Genomic DNA, 10,139 nt, shown 5'->3' with positions numbered 1-10,139 from the left:
ATTGATTGAGACTGCGCTACTGATGTTCGTGTAGAGCAGTTTGATCCAATTGCAGATTCCCTCCCTAAACCCCATTTTGGAAAGAACGTCCATCATGTAGGTGTGCGATTTCCTGTCAAAAGCCTTCTCCTGGTCCAGGCTGATGAGGCAGGTGTCCACCCTCCTGTCCCGTACATAGGCGATCGTATCCCTGAGTAGCACGAGACTATCAGAGATCTTCCTGCCGGGTACAGTACAGGTCTGGTCAGGGTGAATCACCAACTCCAGAGCAGACTTGACTCGACTGGCTATGACTTTGGACAGAGTTTCAGCTCAGTCATTCAGGGACCTGTAATTCACACAGTTTGAGCCCACGCTTACCCGAACCCACTTCTGATTGGTCACCCTCTTCTTATTCACATGTCTTAACCAATCGCAGAGCCTTGAATTAGAAAATGCAGCCAAGCATTGGCTTAAATTGTCGACCTGACAGAATATATTAAATCGAAAAAGCCTCCAATTTCAGTGCAGTAAAGAAGCGAATTCCTAGAAAATCTATGTCCAGTAGCTTGGGGTCCAGGCAACTGAAGGCAGGACCGCCAGTGGTGGAGCTTCTCAGCCTTTTGGCTAAGATCAAGTGTAGTATCTGTTCTTCTCAGTACTTACTTGGCAGAGGAGAAACCATGATCAGTGGCATTTGATCCTGGGTAGGCTTTGAGTAAAATGGCTATAACCAATCTTTGAGCTTCAGGCCAGGGAGTGCGGAACACCATTCGGGTGGTGGTGAAGGACAAGGAAGGAGATGCACTGGTCGATCGCACCTTCTTCATCAAGAAAATCCTCATCGATTGCTGTGGATTTCAAGCTATGGACATCTTCTGCCTGCAGGATTTCCCCAGCAGTGGGTATATCGACATGACATTCAAGAATGTGGCGGGATGCATCAAGTTCCTGAAGGCGTTCAAGGAGAAAGGGGACCGGGCGCCGCTGTCGATCCTCACAGTGGAGCCGCTCTTCACGCTTCCGTCACAACGTGACCGGGTGGTGACAATTCACCTCTACAACCCCCATGTTCCGGTGGTGGATGTACTCACCTTTCTCGCCAGGTACGTCGAGGTGGCCAGCACTGATGTCAAAGACCCCTTTGGGATTTGGACAAATAAGCGGCAAGTCAAGGTGACCTTGAAGGTCGATGCCAATGGAGCCATCATCCACCCTCCCTCCAGCTTCGCTGTCAGGGGAAGTCGAGGCTTCTTGGTCTACGCTGGGCAGCCCAAAGTTTGTAGCACCTGTGGCAAATCTGGTCACGTGGCAGCTAACTGCAGCACGGTTGTCTGCAAGAACTGCAAGAAGGAAGGCCATCAGACCAAGGACTGTAAGCAGAGTAAGTGTTGCAACCTGTGCGGTGCGGCAGGCCATCTCTACAAAACCTGCCCCAAACGCTGCCTCAGTTATGCTCAGGCGGCAAGGTCCAAGGAAAGGCCGGGAGAAGGTTCGACGAAGGCGTCCGGTGTTGGAAAGGAGACAAGCAACCTTCTCTGCAGTGAGGAACTTCTACCTGAGAAGGAGAAGAAAGGGAAGGCAACTGAAACCAGCAACCCGGCACCTACCCTGCACCCGGAAACCCCTCCTCCACAGACAGAATCAATGGAGGAGGAGGCAGCAGATGGACAAACAGGTCAGTGGCAGTTTGTCCAAAGGAAAACCACAAAGAAAAGACCTCCAAAAGCGGAACAGGCCACCACCCAAACCAGTGGCAAGAGGAGGCTACCGTCTGAGACAGACTACAGCAGCTCCTCTTCACTGGATGAGGAAGTGCCGGAGCGACAGCACCTTCAAAAGAAGCGGCAGAACTCAAAAGGAGCTGGAAGATAAATCCCCCCAGCCCCCGGGCACTGGAAGCTGTGATGGGCCTGTCAAGCCCCAAACCCAAAGGGCCACACCTAGCGACATGGCCAACACATCCCAGCTCTGGGACACTGAGAGCAAAGACACATCTGGCGCACTTCAGCTCTGGGAAGCCGGCAGCAGTGATGTTTTCGAGGAGGAACAGAGGGGAACAGCAGAGAACAGCCCAATCCCTGCTGCCAACAAGACCCCCGCCCCCCACCGATGTCACCTCAGTGGAAGAAACCCTGCATGAAAAACCAGGAGGGGTTTCTGAGCCCAACGAGTGTGAAACAGCTTGCGTACACTATGGGTATACAGGAACATCCTGAAGGACTGGGACTAGCAAGGACAAATGGTATGGGAAGCAACAACTAACTTTAAAAAAATGGGTATAAGGATTGCTTCAATTAATGTGCGTAGCATTAAATCTACTATGCGATGGATTACCTCGCCAAGGTCAAAGCCGACCCCCTGTTTCTGCAGGAGTGTGGAATACCACATCTCAGTACCGACAGGCAGTGGTCGCAATGGTGGTCCCACGGGCCATCGATCTGGTCAGGGGGTAATGATTGCCATTCCTCCGGCCTGGGTCTTCTGCTGCGGGGAGGTGACTTCACCATCTCCGAAGTTAAGGAGGTGGTGGGCAGTCGCCTCCTCATCGCAGATGTAATGTACAACAATGCTTCGCTCTGGTTGATCAGCATGTACGCCCCGTTTCAATGCAGCGAACGGTTGACCGTCTTTAGAATTAGAATTAGAATTAGAACTAGAACATTACAGCGCAGTACAGGCCCTTCGGCCCTCGATGTTGCGCCGACCATCTGACCTACACTATTCCATTTTCATCCATATGTCTATCCAATGACCACTTAAATGCCCTTAAAGTTGGCGAGTCTACTACTGTTGCAGACAGGGCGTTCCACGCCCCTACTACTCTCTGCGTAAAGAAACTACCTCTGACATCTGTCCGATATCTTTCACCCCTCAACTTAAAGCTATGTCCCCTCGTGTTTGCCATCATCATCCGAGGAAAAAGACTCTCAATATCCACCCTATCTAACCCTCTGATTATCTTGTATGTCTCTATTAAGTCACCTCTCCTCCTCCTTCTCTCTAACGAAAACAACCCCAAGTCCCTCAGCCTTTCCTCGTAAGATCTTCCTTCCATACCAGGCAACATCCTAGTAAATCTCCTCTGCACCCTTTCCAAAGCTTCCACATCCTTCCTATAATGCGGTGACCAGAACTGCACGCAATACTCAAGGTGCGGCCTCACCAGAATTTTGTACAGCTGCATCATGACCTCGTGGCTCCGAAACTCGATCCCCCTACTAATAAAAGCTAACACACCATATGCCTTCTTAACAGCCCTATTAACCTGGGTAGCAACTTTCAGGGATTTATGTACCTGGACACCAAGATCTCTCTGTTCATCTACACTACCAAGAATCTTCCCATTAGCCCAGTACTCTGCATTGCTGTTACTTCTTCCAAAGTGAATCACCTCACACTTCTCCGCATTAAACTCCATTTGCCATCTCTCAGCCCAGCTCTGCAGCCTATCTATGTCCCTCTGTACCCTACAACACCCTTCGACACTATCCACAACTCCACCGACCTTCGTGTCATCCGCAAATTTACTAACCCACCCTTCTACACCCTCATCCAGGTCATTTATAAAAATGACAAACAGCAGTGGCCCCAAAACAGAACCTTGCGGTACACCACTAGTAACTAAACTCCAGGATGAACATTTGCCATCAACCATTGCTGCTGGCAACGTGCAGGCCAGTCATCATAGGCGGTGACTTCAACTGCATCATCGATGCAGCTGGGCGATCTGGCAGAGACGACAGCATACTGGACGCTATGTCCAGATTCCTAAGAGAAACAGTAAAAGATGCAAAACTGCACGACGTATTCAGCAAACCTGCAGACGGAGTGCAGCGTAGATAGACATGGTCAAGATTGGACGGGTCTGCCCATTCCAGGATTGACTTCCTGTTTGTGGCCCATGCCGTCACGGTCAGATCCATTGACGTCAAGCCGGTGTTCTTGTCCAACCACTGCCTCGTAATGGCCGACTGTCACTTACAGGACGACTAGTGGGTTGGCAGAGGGACGTGGAAGCTCAATGCTACACTGCTAACCCCAGAGAACGTTGAGGAACTTAAAAGGGATTACAAAGGTTGGAGAACCGTGAAACCCCTCCTCAGTCTCCAGTTCACAGGTGGGACGCGATCAAGGAGAACATCAAGAGGTTCTTTCTCCTCAAAAGGTGTTCAGAGGGCGAGAGAGACACAGAGGGAAATGTCCTGACTCCAGAAAAGTATGCAAAATCTGCTCCGGCTACAGTCAATGGGGGTTGAGGTCAAGGAGGACATCCAAGAGGTGAAGAGAAAGCAGGCCTCGCTCTTTGCCACGGAGACCTCCAATATCATCTTCCGGTCCAGAGTCCACCCCATTGAGCAGGATGAGATGTGCTTGCATTACTTCTTCCAAAAGGTACACAGAGAGAGCTCTGTTATCAGCAGCCAGAAGGAAGAAGATGGCTCGGTAACATCTTCACAGTCCGACATACTAAGGATCAGCAAATCCTTTTATGCTGGGCTGTATGACGCAAAGCCCACAGACAGAAGAGCCTCCCAGTCCTTCCTGTCATCTATCACAGAGGTCTTAGATGACAGCAGGAGGGAGAGACTGGACAAGCCGCTAACTCGGGATGAGCTGACAAAGGCCGTCAAGTCCTTCGAGACGAATAAAACTCCCGGAAGCGATGGCTTACCGGTTGAGCTGTATTGTTTCCTGTGGGACTGGGTTTGCCTGGACCAGCTGGAAGTAGATAAGAGTATGCTCCTGGCCGGCAGCATATCAGAATCCATGAGGAAAGGCATCATCACCCTCATTGACAAGCGGAACGGGGAGAGGGCAGAAATTGGAAATTGGCAGCCCATCTCACTGCTTAATGTTGACGACAAGATTCTGTCCAAAGTCATAGCCAGTCGAATCAAGTCTGCTCTGGAGTTGGTGATCCACCCTGATCAGACCTGTACTGCACCTGGCAGGAAGATCTCCGATAGTCTCGCACTACTCAGGGATACAATCGCCTATGTACGGGACAGGAGGGTGGACACCTGCCTCATCTGCCTGGACCCGGAGAAGGTTTTTGACAGAATATCACACACATACATGATGGACGTGTTTCCAAAATGGCGTTTGCGGAGGGAATCTGCAATTGGATCAAACTGCCCTACACAAACATCAGTGGCGCAGTCTCAATCAATGGGTGGGAATCGGAAAGTTTCCCGATCCAATCTGGAGTCAGACAGGGCTATCCTCTCTCCCCTGTCTTGTTTGTTTGCTGTATTGAACCATTTGCTGAGTCTATTAGGAAGAATGTGAGCAGAAGAGGGGTGACAATTCCAGGCAGAGGAGGCACTCAGGTGAAAACCTCCCTCTACATGGATGACGTCACGGTCTTCTGCTCGGACCCGCTGTCTGTGTGCAGACTGATGAGCATCTGCGACCAGTTGAAACTGACCTCGGGAGCCAAAGTTAACCACGGCAAGAGAGAGGCCATGTTCTTTGGGAACAGGGCTTACCGATCCTTTGTCCCCTTCACCGTCAGCTCAGACTACCTGAAGGTGCTGGGAATATGGTTCAGAAGGGCCGGGGTGTGCACCAAAATCTGGGAAGAGCGAGCAGCCAAGGTACAACACAAGCTGAGCATGTGGGAGAAGCGATCTCTCTCCAATGTGGGTAAGAACCTGGTCATCAGGTGCAAGGCGCTCACGTTGTTGCTGTTCATGGCGCAGGTCTGGCCCATACCCCACTCCGGCGCTGTGGCGGTCACCCGAGCCATTTTCCGCTTCATCTGGGGATCCAAAATGGACCGGGTCCGGAGGGACACGATGCTCAAACCTCTGGATAAGGGTGGGAAAAATTTACCCAACATCACCCTCATCCTGATGACTACCTTCGTGTGTGGCTGCATCAAGCTGTGTGCAGACGCAAACTCCAAGTGTCACCACGTGCTGAGGTTCTATCTGTCCCCGGTGTTGCGAAGCCTTGTCACATTGCCGCGGAATGCTCCATCCAATTGGACTGTGCCGTTCCACCTATCCTTCGTCGAGCAGTTTCTGCGGAAAAACACCTTTGACCACCGGTCCATCAGCCAGTGGTCTGCACAGAATGTCCTCAAGGCCCTACAGGAAAAGGAGATGGCGGATCCTCTTCCCCAAGCAGACCAGCGAAGTCATTTGGCGGAATGCCTCATCACCAGAACCTTCAAACAAGCACCAAGATGAAGCTTGGCTGGTGGTGAGAAGAGCCCTCCCAGTCAGATCCTTCCTTCACACCCGAAGTCTCACCCCCTCTGCACAACACCCTCGAGGTGACTGTGGTGGGGAAGAGATGGTTGCCCACCTCCTTCTGGAATGTCTCTTTGCAAAGCAGGTGTGGAAAAAGATGCAGTGGTTTTTGTCGAACTTCATCTCAAGCAGCTCTGCAACACAGGAGTCTGTGCTCTACGGGCTGTTCCCAGGGACGCACACTGAGATAAACATCAACTGCTGCTGGAGGACTATCAATTCGGTGAAAGACACCCTTTGTTCTGCCCGAAACTTGCTGGTCTTCCAGCACAAAGAGTTGTCCACGACCGAATGTTGCAGACTGGCACATTCCAAGGTCCAGGACTATGTGCTGAGGGACGCACTAAAGCTTGGGGCAGCCGCAGCAAATGTTCAATGGGAAAAGACCACTGTGTAAGGTCCCCCCACCAAGTTGAACGGATGGGCTGGGTCGATGGAAAACCCCTCGAAATGTATCAGGAAAATTTTCGTTTGCTGCAAAATGTATATGGCATGGAAAATGAAATGGAAGGGTTGTGAGGCAGCTCACTCCTGCAATGAAGGAAACTGACCTCCTTTGCACTGTTTGTAATTTTCGACTTGGTGCTGTTTAGAACTGTTTTGTCATGTACTTTTTACAGATTTTTATGAATAATGCATATTTTGGAAATAATAAAAAAAAGTCCAGTAACAATTTAAAAACCTGTTTCCATATTCCACTTTTACTGTCACAAATTCCGGGCGCTATTTCACAAGCAGATTTAATTTGTCAATTGTTGTCAACTGTTCGAACTGGCGGTAAACAACTCTATTCAGCAATCTATAATGGGACAAGTAACTCAAACTCCGTGTGGAACAAAGAACGAAGAACAAAGAAAATTACAGAACAGGAACAGGCCCTTTGGCCCTCCAAGCCTGCGCCGATCCAGATCCTCTTTCTTAACATGTCGCCTATTTTCTAAGGGTCTGTATCTCTTTGCTTCCTGCCCATTCATGTATCTGTCTAGATACGTCTTAAAAGACACTATCGTGCCCGCGTCTACCACCTCCGCTGGCAACGCGTTCCAGGCACCCACCACCCTTTGCATAAAGAACTTTCCACGCATATCCCCCCTAAACTTTTCCCCTCTCACTTTGAACTCGTGACCCCGAGTAATTGAATCCCCCACTCTGGGAAAAAGCTTCTTGCTATCCACCCTGTCTATACCTGTCACGATTTTGTACACCTCAATCAGGTCCCCCCTCAACCTCCGTCTTTCGAATGAAAATAATCCTAATCTACTCAACCTCTCTTCACAGCTAGCGCCCTCCATACCAGGCAACATCCTGGTGAACCTCCTCTGCACCCTCTCCAAAGCACCTACATCCTTTGGAAGTAATAAATTATGGACAATTGGTAATTCCCCTTCACACAGGCTTCAGGGAGACAGTGAGAAGTCACTGAAATAGTTGCTTAAACATTTTAAATAGTTGCCATTCCTGTTACAAATGTTTTGGAATTAGACAGTAATCAGCCCTTTCACAGAGACTGTGGGTGGCTCTGAAAAGAGCCTTTGGTTTATTAGATGACATTTTGGCCGCTTTACTTTTTCTGGGAGCTCTGAGCGCTGGTTTTTTTGGGCAGAAGCACGGCCTGGATATTAGCCAGCACCCCGCCCTGTGCAATGGTCACCCCTCCCAGCAGCTTGTTGAGCTCCGCGTTGTCGCGGACGGCCAGTTGCAGGTGTTGGGGGATGATGCGGATCTTCTTGTTGTCCCGGGCCGCGTTACCGGCCAACTCGAGGATTTCAGTGGTTAGATACTCGAGCACAGCAGCCAGCACCCATAGGCTCAGCATAGTTGCCCTTTCTCAGGAGCCTGTGTACACGGCCCACTGGGAACTCAAGTCCAGCCCGGGAGGAGCGAGACTTGGCCTTGGACTGAGCTTTCCCGCTGGTCTTTCCTCTTCCTGACTTTTTTATTTCCAAAATATACTTTATTCATAATAATCTGTAAGAAAAAACAATACAGAACAGTTCCAAACATCATCGAGTCAGACAATACAAAGAGTGCAAAGGAGATCAGTTTCCTTCAATACAGGAGTGAATTGCCTCACAACCCTTCCATTTCATTTTACGTACCATGTACATTTCACAGCAAACAAATATTTTCCCGATAAAGTTCGAGGGGTTTTCTATGGATCCAGCCCCTCAGTTCAGCTTGGTGGGGGGACCTTACACAGTGGTGTTTCCCCATTGAGCCTTTGCTGCGGCTGCCCCAAGCTTTAGTACGTCCCTCAGCACGTAGTCTTGGACCTTGGAATGTGCCAGTCTGCAACATTCGGTCGTGGACAACTCTTTGTGCTGGAAGACCAGCAAGTTTCGGGGGGCAGACCAAATTGATAGTCCTCCAGCAGCAGTTGATGTTTATCTCTGTGTGTGTCCCTGGGAACAGCCAATACAGCACAGACTCCTGTGTTACAGAGCTGCTTGGGATGAACCTCGACAAAAACCACTGCATCTCTTTTCACACCTGCTTTGCAAAGACACATTCCAGAAGGAGGTGGGCAACCATCTCTTCCCCACCGCAGCCACCTCAAGGGCATTGTGCGGAGAGTGTGAGACTTCGGGCGTGCAGGAAGGATCTGACGGGGAGGGCTCTTCTCACCACCAGCCAAGCTACACCTTGGTGCTTGTTTGAAAGTTCTGGTGATGAGGCATTCTGTCTAATGACTTTGGCAGTCTGCTTGGGGAACCATCCAACAGGATCCACCATCTCCTTTTCCCGTAGGGCCTTGTGGACATTCCGTGCAGACCACTGCCTGATGGGTTGGTGGTCAAAGGTGTTTTTCTGCAGAAATTTTCCCACGATGGATAGGTGGTACGGCACGGCCCAACTGGATGGAGCGTTCCGCGGCAATGTGACGAAGTCCATCCTTCTCAACATCGGGTACAGATAGAACCTCAGCACATAGTGACACTTGGTGTTTGCGTACTGGGGATCTACACACAGCTCGATGCAGCCGCACACGATGGTAGTCATCAGGATGAGGGCAATGTTGGGTACATTTTTCCCGCCCTTATCCAGAGGTTTGAACATCGTGTCCCTCCGGATCCGGTCCATTTTGCATCCCCAGATGAAGTGGAAAATGACTTGGGTGACCACCAGAGCGCAGGAGTGGGGTATGGGCTAGACCTGCGCCACATACAGCAACAACGTGAGCACCTCGCATCTGATGACCAGGTTCTTACCCATATTAGAGAGAGATCGCTGCTCCCACATGCTCAGCTTATGTTGTACCCTGGCTACTCACTCCTCCCAGGTTTTGGTGCACGCCCCGGCCCTTCCGAACCATATCCCCAGCATCTTCAGGTACTGTGACCTAATGGTGAAGGGGACAAAGAAGTGGTCAGCCCAGTTCCCAAAGAACATGGCCTCGCTCTTGCCTTGGTTAACTCTGGCCCCTGAGGCCAGTTCGAACTGGTTGCAGATGCACACAGACAGCGGGTCCAAGCAGAAGACGACAACGTCATCCATGTACAGGGAGGTTTTAACCTGAGTGGCTCTGCTGCCTGGGATTGTCACCCCTCTTATGTTCACATCCTTCCTAATATACTCAGCAAAGGGTTCAAACAGCACACAAACAAGACCGGGGAGAGAGGACAGCCCTGTCTGACTCCAGATTGGATCGGAAAACTTTCTGATTCCCACCCATTGATTGAGACAGCGCTACTGATATTTGTGAAGTGCAGTTTGATCCAATTGCAGATTCCCTCCCCAAACCCCATTTTGGAAAGCACATCCATCATGAAGGTGTGCGATATCCTGTCACAAGCCTTCTCCTGGTCCAGGCTGATGAGGCAGGTGTACACCCTCCTGTCCCGTACATAGGCGATCGTATCCCTGAGTTACGCGAGACTATCAGAGATCTTCCTGCCGGGT

At 50.5% G+C, this 10,139-nt stretch overlaps 1 pseudogene; it reads left to right on the top strand.

Moving 5' to 3' along the window:
• Nucleotides 1-586: 586 nt before the first annotated feature.
• LOC137365909 (U2 spliceosomal RNA) lies at nucleotides 587-721 on the top strand (annotated as a pseudogene).
• Nucleotides 722-10,139: the final 9,418 nt, after the last annotated feature.

The sequence above is a fragment of the Heterodontus francisci genome, unplaced genomic scaffold (assembly GCF_036365525.1).
Source record: "Heterodontus francisci isolate sHetFra1 unplaced genomic scaffold, sHetFra1.hap1 HAP1_SCAFFOLD_58, whole genome shotgun sequence".
Taxonomy (NCBI): domain Eukaryota; kingdom Metazoa; phylum Chordata; class Chondrichthyes; order Heterodontiformes; family Heterodontidae; genus Heterodontus; species Heterodontus francisci.
The sequence above is the reverse complement of the archived record's forward strand: the minus strand, read 5'-3'. Positions and strand labels throughout refer to the sequence as shown.